The sequence below is a fragment of the Onychostruthus taczanowskii genome, unplaced genomic scaffold, assembly GCF_017590055.1.
Source record: "Onychostruthus taczanowskii isolate IOZ18803 unplaced genomic scaffold, ASM1759005v1 scaffold4, whole genome shotgun sequence".
Classification (NCBI taxonomy): Eukaryota; Metazoa; Chordata; class Aves; order Passeriformes; family Passeridae; genus Onychostruthus; species Onychostruthus taczanowskii.
In genome coordinates, this window is record NW_024501459.1 from 16400824 (window position 1) to 16422016 (window position 21193).

Here is a 21193-nt window from a genome sequence, read left to right on the forward strand (position 1 = left end):
GGCTCAAAATAGATGATTCTGTGCACATCCAGTCATTCTTCAGGCCTGTTATTAGATAGCATCACCACATTTTGTGCATTGTTGAACTTTACTGGTTTTCAACTACAAATATCCATCTATAAAATCTTGTTTAAAAAAAATCTTGTTTAAAATCTTTAACTCTGCCGCCCCTGGTGTGAAAATAAAACACTTTTCTTCATTATGTCTTCAAACAGAGAACTCATAAGAAAAACATACACTAAGAACAAAACAGTTATTTTATTACACCTAAAAATAATGAAGTATTCATTACAATGTTATGTAATACGTTTTAACACTCTTGTTCCTTGCAAAAAGTAACATCATACCTGTGCTGATGTCACTAGACTGTCAATGCAATTGAATCAGAGTAGCTTTATGCTAATAAACATGCTATAACAAATGACATGTCTAGAATCTATGCAGATAAAAATACTTGTCTTCTGCCTTGAAATAAAAATGTAGGTACGTCATTTTCTAAACATTTGGCAAAAATTCCAGCCATATGTAACATAACTGCCGCTACATAGTTTTATTTGAAAAAAGATTCACACAACTTTTTTCCTTGCCAGGTCTCTGATTTTGAATGAAATTATCCATTAAACAACTTCTAAATTCTAAAAAAACCGTTTCTGAATTCATAACAACAGCTGTACCCTTAATTTTATAGCTTAAACTTCTTTAAACTGAACTCAAAGCCTAAATCCAAGAATTCTTCTGCTTTAAACTCTGACTAAGTGTCTGTGCACTTCATTTTGTTGATGTCAGTTCTTTGCTGTAACTCTGAATAAGAAACAGGATGTTTCTTTCTTTGTCAGATAATAAAAACAAGAACATAAAACAACTGTAGGATCTCAGTGTAATTCTTGGCTTGCAGTACAGTTTTGCATAATGTCATCTGACCAGAACAACAGGCTATAGAAACAGGTTTGTGAAGAAGACTGCTTATAGTTATTAATTTTAGGTATTTTTTGCAAAATATATACTTGTCCAATATATAGGTATATGAGGCATGAAAGAGAGAAGAGTATAGCTTCTTATTTAATGTCTGTGAGGATAAGATGCATTTTCTCAGGGATATGACACTCTGGATAAGTGACATAGTCTAATTTTAATATCAGAACAGTATTTTTTTCTGATTTGGGAACTACACAAAATATAACCTCATTTCTCCTGGTACAATCCAATTAACTGGTTTTAACTTCATAATAAATGACTGAAATTATATGGAATAGATTTTAAGAGACAGATTTTATTTTATTTCCTTTGTCTGAGCATGATATAACATCCGAGGTAGGCCTATGCTAATGAGATGCAGTAGGAGTGCCATTTTATAATGATTATGTCATTAAACCTAATGCCTAATTTCTACAAAAGTCTCCCAAGAATCATCTGTAAGTTAATTATCCACAGAGGTATGAATATTCAATGGGACATTTATATAAATACCAGAAAATCCAAGTTCTCAAATGCATTGAAATTCACATAGTATTTTAAAGGACCTAGAAGGAAGACTTTTTTCCCAAGTGAGTTCAGTTAATCACTGTTTGTCTATATGAAGTTCAAGGAAAAAAAATTGAAGAGGAAAACAATCTTTCAATATGGCCATTATGTTCATGACAAGCCTACATCCCCCTCTCCACACACCAAAGGGAGATTGAATAATTTACAAAGGAGGAGGAAAAAAATCTCTGCCATTACTTGGTAAATACACATTTTAATGATTTCAACACATAATGCGTCATCAGAGGAAGAAGAGACAAAACATGTCCTAAGCTGCAGCGCTGGTGAGACACCCCACAGACTTGGTGTAACAAATTTAACTCGTACCCCCGCATCTCTCAAGCAAAGGCTCAGAGGTATGAGACAAACTGCCATCTGCCCTCCACTCACAGCGGGAGGGAAGAGATAAGGAAATCTGGAGGCAAAACCCAGCCATTTTGTATATCTTTTAATGGTAGGACACACATATTGCCTAGAAAAAAACCTACAATTATATTTCCCAAAACTAATTCTCTATTGAGAGGACTACCGTAATGAAATGTGTCCAACCAGATTCCCTCCTCTAGGTGTTATTCCTTACAGAGACCAATATATCTGTCTTCTAATTGTCCACAAAGCAGTTAAAAATATATAATAGCACTGATAAAAAACCTTAGCCATAACTCTATCATGTATCTTTTTTATACATACAATTTAAAAACCTTTCAGTAGAAAAACAGAAGTCCAGTTCTCACCTCAAAGACTATCAGAGGCAAAAATAAATTTTATGCTGTCCCTGAACTTCTGCTTAGCTTTATTTATTATGCAAAATAACTAATTTCAGGTCACAGCTTGTAGAAGGGAATGATAACAGCTATCTACATATGGAGACAAGTAGCTGGTCAAAAGGATCCTTTCTGGCATTTGAGTTCATCCCAGCATTTTAATGGCTTAAAAACAGTTACTGTTTTCTGGTGTTTCTCATACCTTGAAGGTCAGTTGTGTAGTACGTAATGCATCAGCCTGAGGAAAAAACATTGTGTCACCTAATTGCCTGTTTTAGAAAAAAAAAAAAAAGGTTAAATATTTTTGTCAGGGAGAAAGAGATTGATGAGTTGCTTGAAAAATAGGAATAGCTCCAGTCTGCATGTGGAATCCTCCACAGGTGTGGGCACAGTATACTTGATAGTTCAACGTTTGTTAGTTGGCAATTTTAATTTTTTTTAACCAGACAGCAGATGCTAGGTTGTATCACCAGGAAAAACCAGTGAGTATGAGCTGTTATTTAGAGCAGCTGTCCTTTTAGGAGGAAACTTGTTCAGCTGAACTATTATTTGGTGTCATCAAAAGAGTAATACAGACTTTCCAACTCCATCATTTAAACTTCTTGGTTTTTTTCAGATAATTCCAAGTCTGTTAAACTATGAAATAAATATATACATCATCTATAAATACTTCTAACCATTTAGCTGACTATTAATACCTTTCTTATAGATGAATCTGTATCAGTTTGAAGGCCTTTGCCTTTTATTGCTTTTTGTTTGGCTGTTTTGTTAGGTTTTTCTTCTACCACCAAAGAAACTGTTAAAAGTATCCCACAAATAATGTATTTTGCCTTTTATGAGGTTCCTATGCCTTCATTCAAAGACACCAAGTGAGAAAGACTGTTTTCAGGTGTCCTGAGCCACCTCCAGGACTGCTCTTTCCTGTGGGCTGTAGGTGGATCTGTGCTCCACTAGGGAACCCCACGGGTTTCCAGGGAACAAGCTCACCTTTCCATGGTCATTTGACACAGCCTGAGGTCACGTTCACACAGTTCTCTCTATGACCTAACAGCAGTTCTGAAAAAATACTCTGAGATATTGTTTTTTTTGTCCTAGAATCTGCTCTTCCATTCCCTGACTCTAAACTTTTGTTTTATGTTGGACACAAATGCTTGTGACATTTGACTTGTTTTCCCACATATACCTGATTTATCATATTAACAGGAAGCACATTAAAGCCAGAATAGTGTAGGCATTCATCTCAAAATTCTGATGTATTCTGAGAAAAAAAAGAATATAATTAAACACTTTAGAGAGTGTCAGACCTCAATTTAATTACACATCAGCTGGACAAGGTGTAGCCTTCATCAGAAGAGAAGTGTTTGACTTGGGAATTTTTCTAGCAGATCTGAATTAAGTATTTAAATATGCTTTTGAACTCCAATTGTCATGTCTTAGCATATAACGACTATGACCCATCTTAAGAAAAAATAATATAATTTTTGCAAAATCTTCTTTAGTGCACTATTTAAGAAAATGTAAAGTTATTTATACTCTTTTCTTTGATAAAAACTTATAAGAATATAATTTAATTTTTTTTAAATAATGTCAGCAAATAATATATACAGCCACACACTCAAACTCACTCATCCACCCACTGAGGGAATTCTTCTGTTCAGAGATCTCTTTCAGGTATCACTTCCTTCGTGCCTTAGAATTTACTATAAGCTGGTTTTCACAGTGCTCATCTTTCAAGATGTTTTTGATTACCTTTGTGTCTTAACTCTGTGGTGTGCAGAGTTCTTCTACGCAGAACAAAAAAACCATGTAAGAGTTACAGATGTAAGTACAATATACAAGCCTAAACATTTTTAGATTTTAGTAGCTGAAATAATTTCGTAAAGGAAACAGGTAACTATATGACACTGTGCTGATGTTTTAGAAAATGTGTTTAGTAAGGAGTTCACCATGATGTTTTGGCTATATAGTAGAGGAGCTCTGTCATCTACTTAGAGGAATGTTCCTGATTGAATTCCTCATGCAGGTGGGAACTGACAATGGAGTGAGGGCACACTCGGTGCAGACTTCTGTTCAGTGTCTGATTTCATCTTGAACTCAAGCGTGAGAGGCACAAAACACTCTGTCTTCTCTGGAAAGGCAAATGAACATGTGCTTAGCTTTGAATTTATAAATGCCTTCTTGAACTCTGTCAGAGTACTCTGTATATGACCACAACTAAAGTTTGAACCAAAATAGTTGTGGTTGGTAGGCATTATTCCCACCACATGAACCATTGTGTTCTTTGGACGAGCTTTTGGTAAATGTGCTAAACTGCTCTGGGCTGAAATCCACTCTCTTACTCCTATTGTTCCTCTATATCTGTGCCTACTGCTTAAACTTTTCCAACACTCAGCTCTTTTCCATGTGAGTAGCAGGAGTGGAAATGACTGACTTGAATTTCTGCTTGCACCACATGTGTGTGCTTGTGTGGAGCACGTCAATGTGGGGAGATGACTGGTGTCTGTATTTGTCTTGATTTGGAAACAAACCACCACCCTTTTAAGTACAAGAAATCATCCTGCCTAGCAGTGGGAAGTGGTCTTGTTGTGGTCTTCCTTATTAAGATGGAGATGATTACGGAGAGACAGGGTTCAAAGAATTATGGGTTTTCATTCTCCGTATTTTCTGTTCTCTCCCCTTTTACTCTAAAAGAAGTCACTTTCAAAAGATGTATTGTTTTTCTGTGTATGAAGTCATACAACTCTTTATAATTTCCCAGAATGATGTGTGGTACCTATTTAGTTAAGAGGAGCCTATTTAAATTTGCAATATTTTCCTTCTGTATAAAGATCCTCAATTCCACGAGGAGATGGATATATTGAACAACCAGTAGAACAGGAAAGGTTATTTTACCTTGACAGTATACATAGTTTCATAGAGGAAAGATCAAATAGAATTGAAATACATTTCTTTTATAACTGATCATGTAGAATAATGTATAAAAATGTTGGAAGACTTTTTGAGGGATTTTTTTCTAAATTTTGGTAGGTCCACATCAATCTTTCAGGGCCTTTTTGTCTCTTTGCTTCCATACCCCACTGCTCGTCCTTTGATTCTGTGCAATTTTCTTAGTGAACCCATATTTACATGTACTGATCATGACATTTATTTGTGACATTACTTTTGTAATGCTTTAAAAATGGTGAGAAAAATTGTAATGCTAAAATTAGTCTGTAAAAAATTATTGCAGTGACTTGCAGGTCTATGATATGAAAAAATGGGAAATAGAGAGGAATAATTGCCTTTAAGTATAACTATATTTCTGATTCAACTGACACATGGCTATTACATGTGTTTTTATTTTGGGAAATGTGTCACACAATTGTTTTCTATAATGTCTGCCACATGCTGCCTGTTGCTTTTGCACAGAAAAGTATTTTGTACTTCAGACAAAATACAGATTATTATTTTCATGTTTCTAGACAAACTAGTGTTGGAATGGTTAAAACACTGGCATTCCTCACATAATTTCTGGTTGAAAAGGTCAGTGAGGAGCCAAAAAATATCTTCTCTCTGGGATCCTGTACTATCTAATGCATGTTTTTATGTAACCTGGATTTTCTAAGTGAGAGTTCTGTTCTGCTAAAGTCCTTGTATGTAACTTTCAGAAGTTATCAATGGAATTATCAGTTTGGTTTAAGATCAGTAAGGCTAAAGTTAAATTCCTAAAATCTTTTCCCCCTAGATTCTGTCATGTTGGATAACAAAACTAGAGGCATGGAGTCTGGACACTTTTGACTTAACCTTTGCTTTCCTTCTTGACCTGCACACCCAGATTATATCTGTATTTACCACATTTAGTCTTATACACTTTCAGCTTCTTCCAAAACCTAAGGATCCTCAGATCCCCTCTCCTTTCACGCCTCACATGCTGCAGCTTACTTTTTCTTTTCTTAACATCACATAAATAACTCTCTTTCAAAATGTTTCTGCCAGAGTAATTTTGAATCTTGCTTCATCCCTTCTCCTGAGCTATTTTCTTTCTTCTGCTGAATAAAAGTTTTTACCAGCATGTAGTTTCTGCTGGTTTTACCAGTAGGTCCTCTCAATATTTTAGTAAACATTCTTTTAGTAAGTTCTATTTTCCTTATTCTTTCTCACCCCTAAACCCCATGCCTTCCTATTTTTCCCTTCCCTCTTTTATTTTCTTTTTTTTTATCCTAAGATTTAGAGATTGAAGTAAAAAATTGAAATGTTTTCTTTGTCCTCTTAATAGCTCAGCAGGGTGTGGGTATTTTGCCTCCAGGAAAAACAGTAGAACAGTAAATGAAGGTTAATCAATTCACATTCTGACACAAAGAACAGAGAGGAGGAATAATGGCCTAACTCACATAGCAGTAGTTCAAAATGTATTTTTCAGTGATCTTCTGTTAGATGCTTATCCAGTAATGTGTACACTATTTGGGTTTCCTGAGATTTTGAACTGTAAGGGCTCCTAACACAGGACCTGTCACCTTAGTAGGGTCTTGATAACAAATACTGTTTGTACAGGATTTTTTTTTTACACCATCATACTTAGAAAATAACAACAAACTGCAAAAAAAAAAAAAAAAAAAAAAAAAAAAAAAAATTTCCCAGAAATAGAAGCATTTTTTTGTTGAAAAAAAGACTAGATTGATTTTGCTCTAACACTGTAAAAATGGAATCAGAAAATCATAGAATTTTGGAATGATTTGGATTGGAAGGGACCTTTAAAGATCATCTTGTCCATCTTCCTCACCCCCTGCAATGAGTAAGGACTTCTTCACCTGGATCAGGTTGCTCAGAGCCCCAGCCAACCTGACCTTGGGCACTCCCAGAGATGCACAACTTCTCCAAGAAACTTACACCAGTGTCTGCCCACTGTCATAACTAAAAATGCCTTCCTTATCCTATCCTTAGTTCTTCTTTATGCCCAATTCAGTTAAAAACTGTTGCCCCTTGTTCTGTCACTACAAGTAAAATCTCTGTCTCTATCTTACTTATAAGCTCCTTTTATATATTAAAAAGTCACAGCAAGATTTCACAAGAGCCATCTTTTCTCCAGGCTGAGCTACACCAGCTGTCTCAGCCTTTCCTTACAGGTGCTCCAGACCTCTGATCATTAATGTGGCTCTTGTCTGGACCCACTCCAGCAGGTCCATGTCCTTCTTGCACTGAGGATCCCAGAACTGGATGCATTACTTCAGATGGGTCGCCACCAGAGCAGAGTAGAGAGGGAAAGTTTCAACCATCAGCCTGCTGACTGCTTTACATGATTATGTTTTTTTCTGAAATGAAATTGTCAGAAACAGAAGATTTCATGGAAGTAATCAGTTACATTATACCAAACTATATACTTTTGCATAAGTCTTCTTTGATTTTTAGCAAGTACTTTAACACGTAAGCTCACTGATTCATTGTCTGTGACTATTTATCTTTTGATTTGGAAATGGATATTTGCTTTCCCTGGTCTTTTTGGAAAAGAACTTTATTATTTGATTAAATGCAATGAAATGAGGAATTATTCTACAAAGACATAAAATGCAGTGCAGCATTCAATACTGTATTTTGGACTATGTTGAAAAGTATTTCTCCCATATTCTTACAGTTTATGAAAAAAATATTTCATAACATCTTTTTTTAATACAGGAAATCAAGTAGGTATATGAGACCAGAAATTAGCTGACTTATGAAATGAAAACTTCCTGGGGACAAAACGGGTTGTGATCTTGTCTGTGGTTTGGAGTAGAATATCAAAATTATGTAAAATTTTGACACTGCTTTCATCTTGAGACTTAAATGTAAAACAGTGGCTCTCTGGGTCACTGTGTTGAGGTCAGGGTACAGTAATTGCAAAAAAGGCTAAAAATAACAAGGGTGCTTTGATCATACCATCTGTGCAAAAGCAGACGTGTCCTTATTTCTCAAAACTGCTTTATGCATTTCTCAAAATGCCAGCTGAGCAGCCAGGGTAGAAGGCATGATGCACCATCCTGGCCAGAAATATTTAGCTGTCCAAAATCTTGGACTAGATAGACTAGAACCTTACACTGAGTACAGCTGAATAGCAAAAAACTATAGAACATTGCAAATGGCAGGAGGACCATAATATTTTGGAGGAAGATTTTTTCTTTTGAATTTGCATAAAATAATTGTACAGAAATGTTTCTAACCAGTTGATTTCTTGTCATAAATTGGACCTGTTTGGGTCTTTTCTATTTTTTCTCATTATCTCCATCTGGAATCTTCTTTTAGTAAAACAGGTAGAAAGTTTCATTTGAGAGACCGTGAAAAGTAGAAAACAAAAACTGTTCTTCAACTACCAATTATAGTCATAGTTTTATATAGAATCTATATTCTTAGTGTCTTGAACTCAAAGATCTTAATTTTCTTTTTAGTAAAAAATACTGTACAGGTTTTTTATCAGCACTAAAAAACCATTTTTTTATGACAGCAGAGAATCTTTATTATCATCTACCTGGTCTTTGTAACACAAATTTTTACTTTGAATGTGGAACTTTGTGATTGAGTGAGAACTTAGCTCTTAAAAAATGTCTAATCCTACAGTTTCAAGTTTATAGATCATCAGCTCCCCCATTTGCAGTTTACTTCAGTGATTAGTTTTCTGACTACCTGCAACATCCTAGGCAGGCTTCTTTTAAAATTATCACTTGGTAGCTTGTTTTAATTTGCCTAGTTCTTGCTTCATTTTCTGCTGTAGTTCATTATCCTTTTTTAAAAATCCTACCATCAGAAACCTTCTCTCCTGCATGTACTTAAAAAAATTGTCAAATCTACCTTGCAATTTCTCTTTGAAAATTAAATGAATTGAGCTTATATAATTAACGTGATGCTGGCTGACAAGATGAAGTGCTCTGTTGCTGGGTTTTGAATGACGTCCATACATGTAACATAATTTTAATTGGATAGTATTTTTCAAAACTGGAGTCAGTGTTGTATCCCATAGAAGTTATGGCACCTCATTCATTACTTTGTGCTAGTCTTCTAAAGACCTAACATACGGCTACTGTCTCTTTTGGCTGTCACACTAATAATTTGGTATATTAGTGCATCATCTCAAGCTGAGATTCATATTTGTTTTATCCATATTATTAGTGCTTAAAGCTTGCTGGGAGAAAGAAAGTACCCTTGAATGTAGCCAACTCTTAGCTTACTGTTGGTAAGATGTCCAGCAGGACAGTGAAGATACAGAAAATGGGATAAGTCCTGATCTTGTACTTATACAAGGAGTATGTCCTTGGCCACTTCAGTGTGAAGATAAAACATAGTTTGAATGACCAGTGAAGAAATCCTGGTCCTGACACTTGAATATGTTGATTCGATGAGTCTGAGCCCTCCCCCTAGACATCAGCCAAGATTTCCACACAGACCTGGTACGCTGCACATCTCTCATTTCAGACAAGCACAAGCATCCATAACTATTTCAAAGACACATACTCCTATATGTTACACATTCAGAAAATAGGATGTCTAGAAAATATCAAACTCACAATGGAATTTCCTGAATTATTATTTTGAAATGACTGTACAGACTGCATCTTTTTCCTTTTAATCTGGACAGGCCCACTCAGAGTAACCACTTTTGATTTGCACTCCGAGAGTTGGTATCATTTTATTTACTTCAACAACAACAAAATTATTATATAAACAGTGTTAATGCTGAAAAGTGACAAAAAAATGTGCAAAGGTTGAGTAGTTAAGGCCTGAATAGCTGTGAAAGGCACAGTGACCCACACTTGAGAGAAAAGAGACAGGACCACTTTGATTTTACAAAACTTTTAATCACTTGTGCTTCGTAGTACATTTCCCCTGATTTGATCTAATTAGCCACATTCTGAAATTATCTTTTAAAAGATCTTGAAATTTCAGTAAAGGTTTTGTATTCATGCCTTTACCCACTGTGCAGTAATGTTAGCATTAAAGTGACTTCAGTATGAAAAAAACCAAATTGCTCATGTGCTCTGCAGTGCCATCTACAGTATTTTGGTCACAACTGAACCACTTAACAGGAAATAATGCACATTTTTCTATAAAGGAAAAGTAGAGTTAAAAATGTGAATATATGAGTATTAAACAAACATTAGAGAACTGAACTATAAGTTAGCAGGGGACTTACTAGATTAAAACTATTTCCAATGTATTTTCTTCTTTGACTTAAACATAATTTATCAGAAAGGGTGTGAATTTTTTGATAACTTCTGAACAGAATCAGCAAATTATAACTCTCATAATACTGAAAATATCAAAGTGATGATATTTTATAGAAATATGGCTTCATCATAAAAATAAAAAAACATATACATTACAGCTTTTAAAACAAACCTACTTAGGTTGTCTTTGCCTCCTGTCTTCAATCCTTAACTTTTTAATGTTATATTTTAGCATTTTTTATCTACGTGTAGAAATGAAAAATAATACACAGAAATAAATTCTGTCTCATGTTTCCATGGGCTTAAAAAAAAATTAAAATTAAAGGGCTTTCTTGAAGAAATTAAATTTTTGAGAATTGGCAGTATTGTTCCAAAAGTTGAGAAAAGATAACTTTTAGATTATTATCTAAGATTTGATTACATTTTGTATATATGGTATGGTACAAGTATGGTACTTGACCTCATATAACCTCCACTTTTGCTATAGTCTGGGGCTAATTCTTCATTTAGAATAAAAAGTTTAATTTTATGGTTTGCTAAGTGTAGGTCTTGTGAAAATATAATATTTTTCCCCCCTTAAAGTCCTGATATTTAAATACTATATAAAGAGTGCTCCATACAGTGTACATGCAGATGACAACTTTTATTTATTAAACCAGATTTAACTAGTCTCTAGAAAATTTATTACTGATCAAAGTAAGCAGCAATGGACATTTTTAATTAGAAGCTGGTTTAAATCATTAAAACCAAGGTAATATTTTCTTGACCACTGAGCCTAAAAGTTAGTTTGAAAGTATTTTTCTTAATTCTTTAAAAAGTAATATATAGAACAAAGCCACTATATGTTCATTTCCCTGCTTACTACTGTGGAAAAACTTCACAGGAACATATGTGCAAGGCCTTGTTTTCTGAGTAATTACACAAGAAGTAAAATTGTCAGTAAAACATGAGGGCCTGCTTTTCCTTGGGTTGGTTGCTTACACCTTCTAAAAGTTGTAGAACACTAATTTTTTGTAAGGTTTGAGTGGGAAGAGTAATTTCTGTTTATTGTTTAAATTCTACCAAAAATACTGAGAGCACTGGGTCCTAGTGTAAGGTCAGAGCAATTATAACATTCTTCAATGATGATAAATGAGAACTCAAAACTGGAGCTTATCACTATTGTACAACTTCATTATAACAAATAAAATCAAAGTCTCCTGTCTTACATTCCTCAGCTGCTGGCTCTAACAATTAACTTTAATCATAAAATTCCTAGAGATCTTGTCATCACAGTGATTTACCTGAATGTCAAAGTCAATGTCAAAAATAAGTCATAAAAAATATGATTTGCCTGTAAATCATTAAAGGGACCGGTCAGAGTCTGGTATTCTCTGGAAGCAGGTGGGACAAACTAATGGGTGTAAACCCACTCTACTGATGTGTGAGGGCTGGAGGCAGGATCCTTGAGAGGGAGACTGAACTCATGGTTGCACACAACTGACCATGGTTATTAGATATCAGCCATCAGCAGAAAGGCCAAGACACAGATCTGCAAGGGACAGAGGTAAGGACTCAACATCAGTTCTACTGGACAAGTCTTGCTGGTTTTCATGGTAAGCCACACATACTGAAAATGAATTATAGTAATACAAATAATATGTGTAAATATAAAAATAAATTTCCTCTTCATCTGGAACATAATGTTTAAACACAAATACAGGTAATTATTTTAAACTCTGTATTAACAATTCCCTGACACCTTCCCTTAATTGTACATATTATCAGTCCCCTGATACCTTCTTTTAATTGTCCTATCTATCTGTTTATGATTCAATGAATTAAAAACAAATCTAATAGAGTTAAAATATAGTTCTATTTTTAAAATTGTATTTGAGTCTTGGAAAAAAAAACCCCTGCACTTTATTATTATTATTATTATTACTATTATTATTATTATTATTATTATTATTATTATTATTATTATTATTATTTTTCTTCTTTTATTTTAGCTGTCTCTTGCATTGGACCTAAAATTGCAAGAGAGGCACTTCCCTTTGCATGGTCTTTCTGAACCAGCCAAAACCACATAATGATGGAAACCTCACAAGGAAGCCTATTTTGAAAAAAAATTGCCTGGTTGTCTGCAATGTTTTTCCTTGGCCTGTTATTTCAGGGAAGGGGTGGGAACAGGGATGTTGTTCTTTGGGTAATGTGTGGGTAGTGATTAGTATTGCAAAAGCCTAAGCTGGACTGCTTAGCTGACAAAAACAGGGAGCATACAACTATATGAGGACAAAAAGGCAGAGGACAGCTCAAAACTCCTCTAATTTTCTTTTTTTAAACAGAAACCATAGCCAGTGAGGCTGTCAGGGTATATACAGCCTGAGAAAAATGCTACATGTCCACATCTTAAATGCTGGAGTTGTCACAGCCTCCAGCTAGGAGGGATGAGGAGCAGGCATCACAGCTATAAGTCTGCCATATGACACAAATAATATTCAGGAGGCCTGAGCTGTTCAGTTCTCAATATGTGTGTGAGTTACCTTCAAGAGTAGAATGACCACTGTCTGTAAAAAGTGATCAAACTCTTTCTCAGAACATTTTTTTCCAAATTTGCATGTGTGTGAAGGTTGTTGTTCTTTTTCATGTCTCTGCTCATCATCTTCATGGTTCCTTCATGAATCTGGCTGCCCAGTTGCAGCTGACTCAGAAAATACTTTTTTTTTAGAAAATGCACTGAAATGGTCCTTTTCTTCAAATGAGGAGAGCTTAGCCTTAGACCTTTATTCAGGAACACACTTTTTACCAGCTATAAGCTCCTCTAAGTATGTCTGGACTTATGTACAGTTCTGCTGTGCTGTTAGAAATGGAAGTGTTGTTTGGACAGCTTTTTGGAAGCTAGACCATGAACATAAATGTTAAAAAACCAAAACATCTAGGCCTGCAATAGCAAGCACAATTACATCAAAACCCTTTAATAAAGACTAAATGGGATGTCTGTAATTAAGGAATATTTAGAGAATTAAGGTTAACAAAACAGGACCACATGGGTAGGAAGATTTTGCTGCTTTATTTGGTGCTCTCTGCATAATTTCCTGGCTTGAGGGATTGAGCCATGGCCCCCATTGCTGTGGCAGCTAGGAAAGAGGTAGACCTTGAACCTTTCAGGATTTCACCTTTCCACAAATGAGAAAGCTGTCAGATTCTAATCAAGAAACTCTGGCTTTTGTGTTACTCTAAATTGGTCTTTTCAATAACCTATCTTATTTTATTGGCTTTTAATGCCTGTTATTGAACAGTTGGTTGTACAGTTTTTTCCAAGTTTGAAATGCTTCATTCCCTTACTTTTCATATTCTTTTTCAGTTGACCTAACGCTATTTCTTCTTTGGGGAAAACTAAAGCAGAACAAACAAAACAAAACAACATAAAAACAAACCCAAAAAGCTCCCACCAAAACCAACCAAACGGAAAATCCCCAAAACACTCCTGGGGCTGTTATTCCTCACTGTTTAAATCCTGCTGTAACTTTGAAGATTCTGCTAAGGATCTAGAGCTGGCAGCACTAACCACAGAGGAACCAAGAGTGCAAGCTAGGCTCAGTTGCAGTTAAATATGTTTTACCTGTGCAAAAAAAAATATAATTCCTGGAGGTGGCCAGTTGTATGCTTCCTGGAACTGAGAATGGAGAGAGAGAAAATAAAAGAGAGGTGAAAGGAAAAAAAAAAAAAACCCAGATTTTTTTTTTTAATTAGTAAAGATTAGTAAAAAAAATTAATAAAGATTAGTAAAAAATTTAGTAAAGATTTTTTACTAAACTTCTTAATTTCTCCAGATTTGTGTGCACCATATAAAAAAAAAATCTGTTTCTGCTAAGGCTTTTGGCAGGGAATTAAATAAAAATTCAAATTGGTGAACCAGTCTTGGGCAAGTTGCACTGGGTTGGAGGAGAAAATTTCATCCTCTCTTTCAAATCTGAATAAGTTTAAGCTGGCAAAACTGGAACAAAGAAATATCAAACAATAAATTACCAGCCACAAGCACAAAAGCATAGAATCATAGAAAAAATATGACTGGAAGGGACTTCAGTATATTATCTGGCCCAATCTCCTGCCTGAAGGCAGGATCAAGAATGCATATGTCATTCTTGACAGAAGTTTGGATAACATCCTGAAAAAGGTCTACAGTGAAGCTTACTGCTTCCCAAGGAAATCTGTCCCCAAACCCTGCAATCCTTGGTGTTACAAGATTTTAGTTTTACCTACAACATACTGCTTTTTAGCATCTTTTAAAAAACTTTTTTGTTGTTTAAGTAGTAAAATGACCATAGGCAACCCCCTTGAGGTATAATATATGCTAATACAAGTGATTTGGAAAAGAATGTTGTATGGGCCATTGGAAAATGGAACTGATTATTGCAGAAATTATTTTTTTTTAAAGTTTTATAGTAATTTACCATTAATTGCCATAAGTCATACAGTGGTTTGGGTTGGTTGGAAAATGTAAATGCAGGGTGTAGGAGAGATTATGCATACCATCTGTGAGGTCAAGTCTGGGTTGGTGTGGGAAGTGAATCCTGATTGTAGGATCCAAGAGTTACTAACAGTAAATTAAAAACTAATGCACAAGACGCTTCGAAATATGCAGAAAAGTAAATTTCACAGAGAGTACTTGTTTGTTGAGTTAGCGATTTAGGAATTTATCTGAAGTCTACTGATTGGTTTAGAAAAAGTAAACCTGCAATTCACCTTTAAGTAAATTGTTAATTTTTTATTATATTCATTATATATTTTAATAGAAATATAATCATTACTATTACAGCAAGAAACTTTTTTTCTAAAAATCTCAGAGATTTACATTCTAGGTGTTTAAGTAAATATGCACCTATACAATATTTTTGATGTACTAATCAAATTTAAGGTGATTTTAACAGTTAACACAGGAACTACATTTTGCAAAATTTGCTCATACTACACCGCAGCAGGAAATGTTAGCTTACTCTCTAGCTGTGCTTCAGTGGAAGTTTAAATAAAGAACTGATAAAGATGTAATTAAAATCTGTCAATTTAAGTATATCTCATAAATTATTAAAATCTCGCTCCTTCATATCTTGCTGTAATTATTCTGCTGTACTCCTCCAGCTCTTGCAATTACTCTTCACAGGGCCAGGCTGACACCTAAAGGGACCATCTGCAAAACTCAGATAAGGGCCCTGCCTCACTCGAGCAGGTGTAGGGTGGGTGGGAGAGGGTAAGACTGCAGCCTCTGGGCCCTGGGAATGTCTTGGCACTCCTGCTGATATGTGGGAGTGGAGATGGATTTCTGTATTTGGTTTTAATACAGGGACCTCTATCTTGATTGAAGTGAGCAGAATGAAACCTTCCAGAGAAACAGTTGACAGCAATGTCAAAACATGACCCTTTGCAACAAATGTCCCAATCCTGGACTGTCTAAAAGTCCTGAACTTTCATTTGCATAAATGAAATGTTTACTTCAAGGTAAAGTCAGATGCTGTCTAAGAAAGCTTCTTGATCCTAGAACCTATCCATGTGGAAATTGAAGGTAGCTCCATAGTCAGCAGAAGGGTACAGTTTTCTCTGTGCAACTGCCAGTTTAGTTAGCACATTAAGTGTGTTTAGTTAGCACATTATGTGTCTCCTTTGTCTCATTTTTACCCAAAAAAATTGTTCTTAGATAATTTGACAATTGCTGCATTTCACGATGTGCTCAAACCTTGTGCAGATGCATTGACTACAGCTGATCTAAAGAAGGCAGCAGTAGAGGATTGCAAAGGATTTTTGGAACATTTTAGTTTTGGTATTTAATTAGACTAGGGACATTTTGATTGAGATGGTGGAGTCTGGGACACATGGGACTGTGACTGCCAAGGAATCCAGGAGCAGTGGGGGCTCCCTGTGGGGAGGGCGGATAAAGGACCTGTAGCTTGTCCCTTCCTACCACCCCAGTCAGGATCAGGGCAGACATATAACCTGTGCCTGTGCTTTGGGCTCTTCCCTGGAGACAGGGACAGGCCAAGGCAGGGATGGGATGTGGTCCTGCAGATTGGCCTGGCTCAGAGGCAGGCCAGGCTGTGGGGAGTGAGTCCAGCCCTGCTGCATCACTGGAGTGGGAACTGATGGCCCTGGGGCTGACGTGGGGTCCTGGATTTTGAGCAGAGCAGGGGAACGTAGGGGGCTGGGCAGGGACAGGCAGGACTAGTGGTATTCTTCAGGCCCTAGCTGTAAATTCTCGTTTTGTTATTTCAAATCTCATACTGGGGAAAAAGCTTGCCCTACTTTCATCTCTGTAAACACTCTTTAGGTTAGTCTTATTTTAATGTAAACAAGAAAATGTTTAAAATACATTAGAATGTTAGAATAGTGCATAAAATCAAGAAATCAAGTGCTTTTCAGCTTCGCATGTCACTTGGATTTCCTCTAAGCACATCTCTCTCTGGGGAAGCTCTGCCTTGAACAGTATTAGTCAGTAATCCTTGCAATGCACAGGCTGAATTTTAAGAGTGTTTAGGTAGCCTCATTCAATAAGGCTAATATCTTAGTAAACCTGCACTAAGTATTAAAGTGCTTGGTGAGTCAAATTCTGATGTTGATCTTTAATGCTCAGGCCCTGCCTTGTGCTCATCATCTCACAGGAGACCATGGTGAGACTGTGACTCCTGTCCTTCACAGGGGTTCTGCTTCCCTTTAGTAAGAACTGTGTACGAATGAAAATCTTCATGCTACGTTTCAGATTATTTTAAACAAAAACTTGTGACTTTTTTTTGTGATTTGAGTAAGTTATTTATCTTGCTTGTGTAAATCATATTCCTGCTAGGACATTTTTCTTGGCTTAGTTGTATAGCCAAAACTTGTAAACATTTCCCAACCTAGGACATTAATCTTTTGGTGTGGTATATTTTGCTGGTTGCTTACAATTCTTTCTTGTAGCTTTTCCCAAAAATTTTGAAACAGCCCTCTAGGTTGAATATTTTCTGTGGCAGAATTAGTAGTGGGAGAGATACATGGAATATACTTGAGTGTACATGGGTGATTCCACATGCAAGCAACTGTTGAAGCAGCAAGATTTAGTGGTGTGAAGTGTTATGGGGAAGAGAAATCAGACTAAAAAATTAAGGCCTGAATAATCCACTCTATTCTGTCATGGCTGATGTCTAGAGCTCTCCTGTGATTACATAATAGAAATAATAATAATTGTACATGGAGAAATTAATGCTGTGAAGAACAAAAGGCAATAAAATATGAATAAATAATTACAGCAAACAGAATCACAAGTATGCATCCTGGATTTTTTAATTGTATGGAGAATGAACTTTGACTTACATAAAACATTCTAATAGATATGTGCATTCATTCCCTTATTTTATTCTGGTATGACACATACAGAATATTTGTTCAGTGTCTTATTTTACAGTCTCCTGCGACAGACAATGCTACTCTCTCAAGTTTCCTTTGACATCTCTTTAGAAAAAACTCTTATAATTTAAAAATCTTTAGAGTTTTAAATTATTTAAAATATAAAACATCTAGACTTTAGGAATGAAAACTATCCAGCAAATATTTGTGTTTTCAGCTCTTGATAATCTTTGACCAAAAATCTTGTCATCTGTTTTGGTTTTTTTCAAGACATAATACAAGTTGGAAAAAAACCCAAGAAAAGTCCCTCTATGGCTTATATTGAATATCCAGAATCCAACCAGAAGTATTATTCCATCAAGTATTTCTGAAACAATGCATCAGCTATGCTGAAACCTTCCATGTCATCAAGTACATACTACCACCAATGCCTGAGGTGAACTTGGTCCAACTTTTACCATATCTGGTTTCCAATTTTCTATTCCCCCTAAATGTACTTTTCAAATTTCACATTTCTGGGGCTGACACAAAGCAGCAGAATGGTAAGCTAAATGAATCACCATATCTAAGCATATGCTTTTCAGTTAAAGCCATGACCTTGAATATATGAGGTCCAATTTTAATTTTTCATTCTGCCTAGAAGAACTTGAATCTCCACTTACCTTCTTGGGGAGTATCCAAAATGCAGGGCATTTTCAGGGTAGCTCTTTCCAATTCTTCTTGTGAGACTATTTCATTTGGAATGAGATTTTTAAGCACTTCAAACCAAAGTGGAAACTGGAATATAAGCTTCCCCCTTGCAGATATGCATGTCTTCCTTTTTTTTTTTTTGCTTCTCTCTGGCTTAATTAATGTTGAATTTTTCTGCATAGTGAAATAGTTTCAATAACAACAAGCAGCAGAATACTGTGTGAGACTATTCTGTGATCAGAGCACTCACCTACAACTAAGATCTGTGGGTGCAGGTACTCTGTGTCATCCTCTGTCCTAGCAGGCCAGAAGAGATGACTTGCCAGGGGAAGCAGGTATTAGCCTGTCTATATATAGTAGTCTTCTCTTTTTGCAGTAGTTTAGGAGGAGGGCAAGATTTATACCTGCCAAGCTCCAGAAGAAGCTTTTTTTGTAGACAACCACAAGCAGAAAAAAATGCCCGCTTCCAGCCCATGATATGGTACCTTGAGGGAGATTTGGGCCTTGTCCTTTCATTTCTCATTTCACGCTAACAGATTTTTGCAAATTTTCTATTAACAATCTGTTTTTTATGGATCCCTGTCTTAAGATTCATCTATGTGCATGCACAAAGAACTGTGATTACTTTGACTTGTTGGGATGTCACCCTTGAAACTGCAGGACTTAGGACACTGTGATGCTATATCACGTTATTTTAAAATCTTTGGTGACTGCCATGCTCACACCTTTCATTCATATTTGCTCAGCCTGGGATAGACTCCAGCAGCTCAGCACTCTATTGTAATTTGGCTGACATAAATAAATTGCAGAAGCTGTGTACCAGGGGACACCTCCTGCCTGGAAAGCCACTGCCACTGTTACGTGACAGCTGCACTGCTGTATTCTTTACAATTTCTGAGACAGCAGTCTCCAGCAAGAGCCATCTCACCATTACACACCTCAGGGGAATATGCTATCATCCTGTGATTCCCAGAGCAGACTCAAGTGTATTTCTCTATGTATAACAACCACGTACAGCCCTGCAGCCTTCTGTGCACCTGTGTTTCACTTTCAGGGACCTGAGAGGCTGTGTATCCGTCTTTTCATTTAGCAGTTTGAATCAGGCATTGCAATTTGTGATGAGGGATGAAGAAAATACTTTTTTAAACCTCCCATATGTGTGCATTTAATCTCTTTATAAACTCAGATTTCACTGCAAGCAAATGTGGCACCTCGCTTGAATTGAGCATGGATGGCAAATATGAGTTTGTTCTGTTCGTGGTGACTTTTCTGGGGCAAGTTTCTGTGGCAACATTAGCATGGTTCTGTTCCTGAGCTAATGGGTCTTGCCTCTGAGAAAAAGTTTTACCTTTAACCCAGCAATATCTTGACAGTGGCTCAGTAGCTTTTATGAGGCTTAGGGAACAATTGGCTTAACCACACAAAATGTACTTGTACTTTAAGTTTGTTTCCTTCCAATTTAATATAAAACAACTGCTACTCTCCCAGTCATCTATTTTCCCCCTTGGACTCTTTGTCTGCCTCTTTTTGTGCAATCTACCCTGTTTAAACTGGCTTTGATCCTTCCCATGGGAGCTTGTTAGAACCATTAGGGTTCCTTGCTGTAGCGAGTGTTTCTTAATGATGATAAAATGTGTAAACTCTTAGGCAATTACTAAAGTTTCCTGTTAATTTTTCTAGATGAATGAGAGCACTGAAACTGGCTGATCCCAGAAGTAAATGGCATTTTTGGATAAAGATTAAAATAATTTAATTAATACAGAAATTTATGGTTACCATTTGTTACACATACAGAAGTATATACAGTGTTCCATTTATATATATTGCAGCATCAGGTATATTTCATTGCTCAGGAGAAGAAATAAGAGACTGACATCTATGCAAGTGGACAAAATTGTCTTTGACTCTCTGTAGGCACAGTTGGTATGTTTCTGACCAAATAATTCTTCCAGTGAACCTCAAACCTGCTTTAAAATACTTTCTTCTGTTTTATTCATAGATAATTTATTTGAGCAGCAAGTGGTAAAAGAGCTGAAATATGCTAAAAGACATGAAAGCTTTTAGATAAGTCAAATGCTATATTCAAGAGGCGTTTTTATATTTAAGAATCTCCTTTAAGTGAAACAACTTTCAAGCAATTTTTGTTCTGAAGTTAATTGTCCAGTCGATTTCTTCTGCACATTTTCATGTTCTTGTTCTGCCAAATTCATAAGTGCTCTATGTACTTTCTATTTGTGGTCTAATCAGCACTAAGAAGAATTTCTTCCTTGATCTAATTTTTCCTTATTCAAAAATGTGCTAAATTCTTAATGGATAACTAAAATTCAATCTCATCATGCTGCTCAGCTTTTCCCTCTTTCTGCCTATGTAATTACATGAGAGTGGAGGCAAGCACTCATATCTATATTTCATATTACCCCTGCCCTGAAATAACTGGCAGAAGCTTTTATCTCATTCCTCCAAATACAGTATCTAAGTTGTCTTAAACATCGCTAAATTGTATGAAAGAGAGGGTAAAATCACAGAGTTTTGAAGGAATTCCTATTTTCATGTTATTTCAGTAATTCATTTTTAAATATATGCATGTATAGAAAGCTATATTCTAATATCACATATGTGCATCTATTTATGGATATTTAGTGCTTAAATTGCACAGATCAGTATAGAATACTGCACAGTTTAACTGTTGGACCA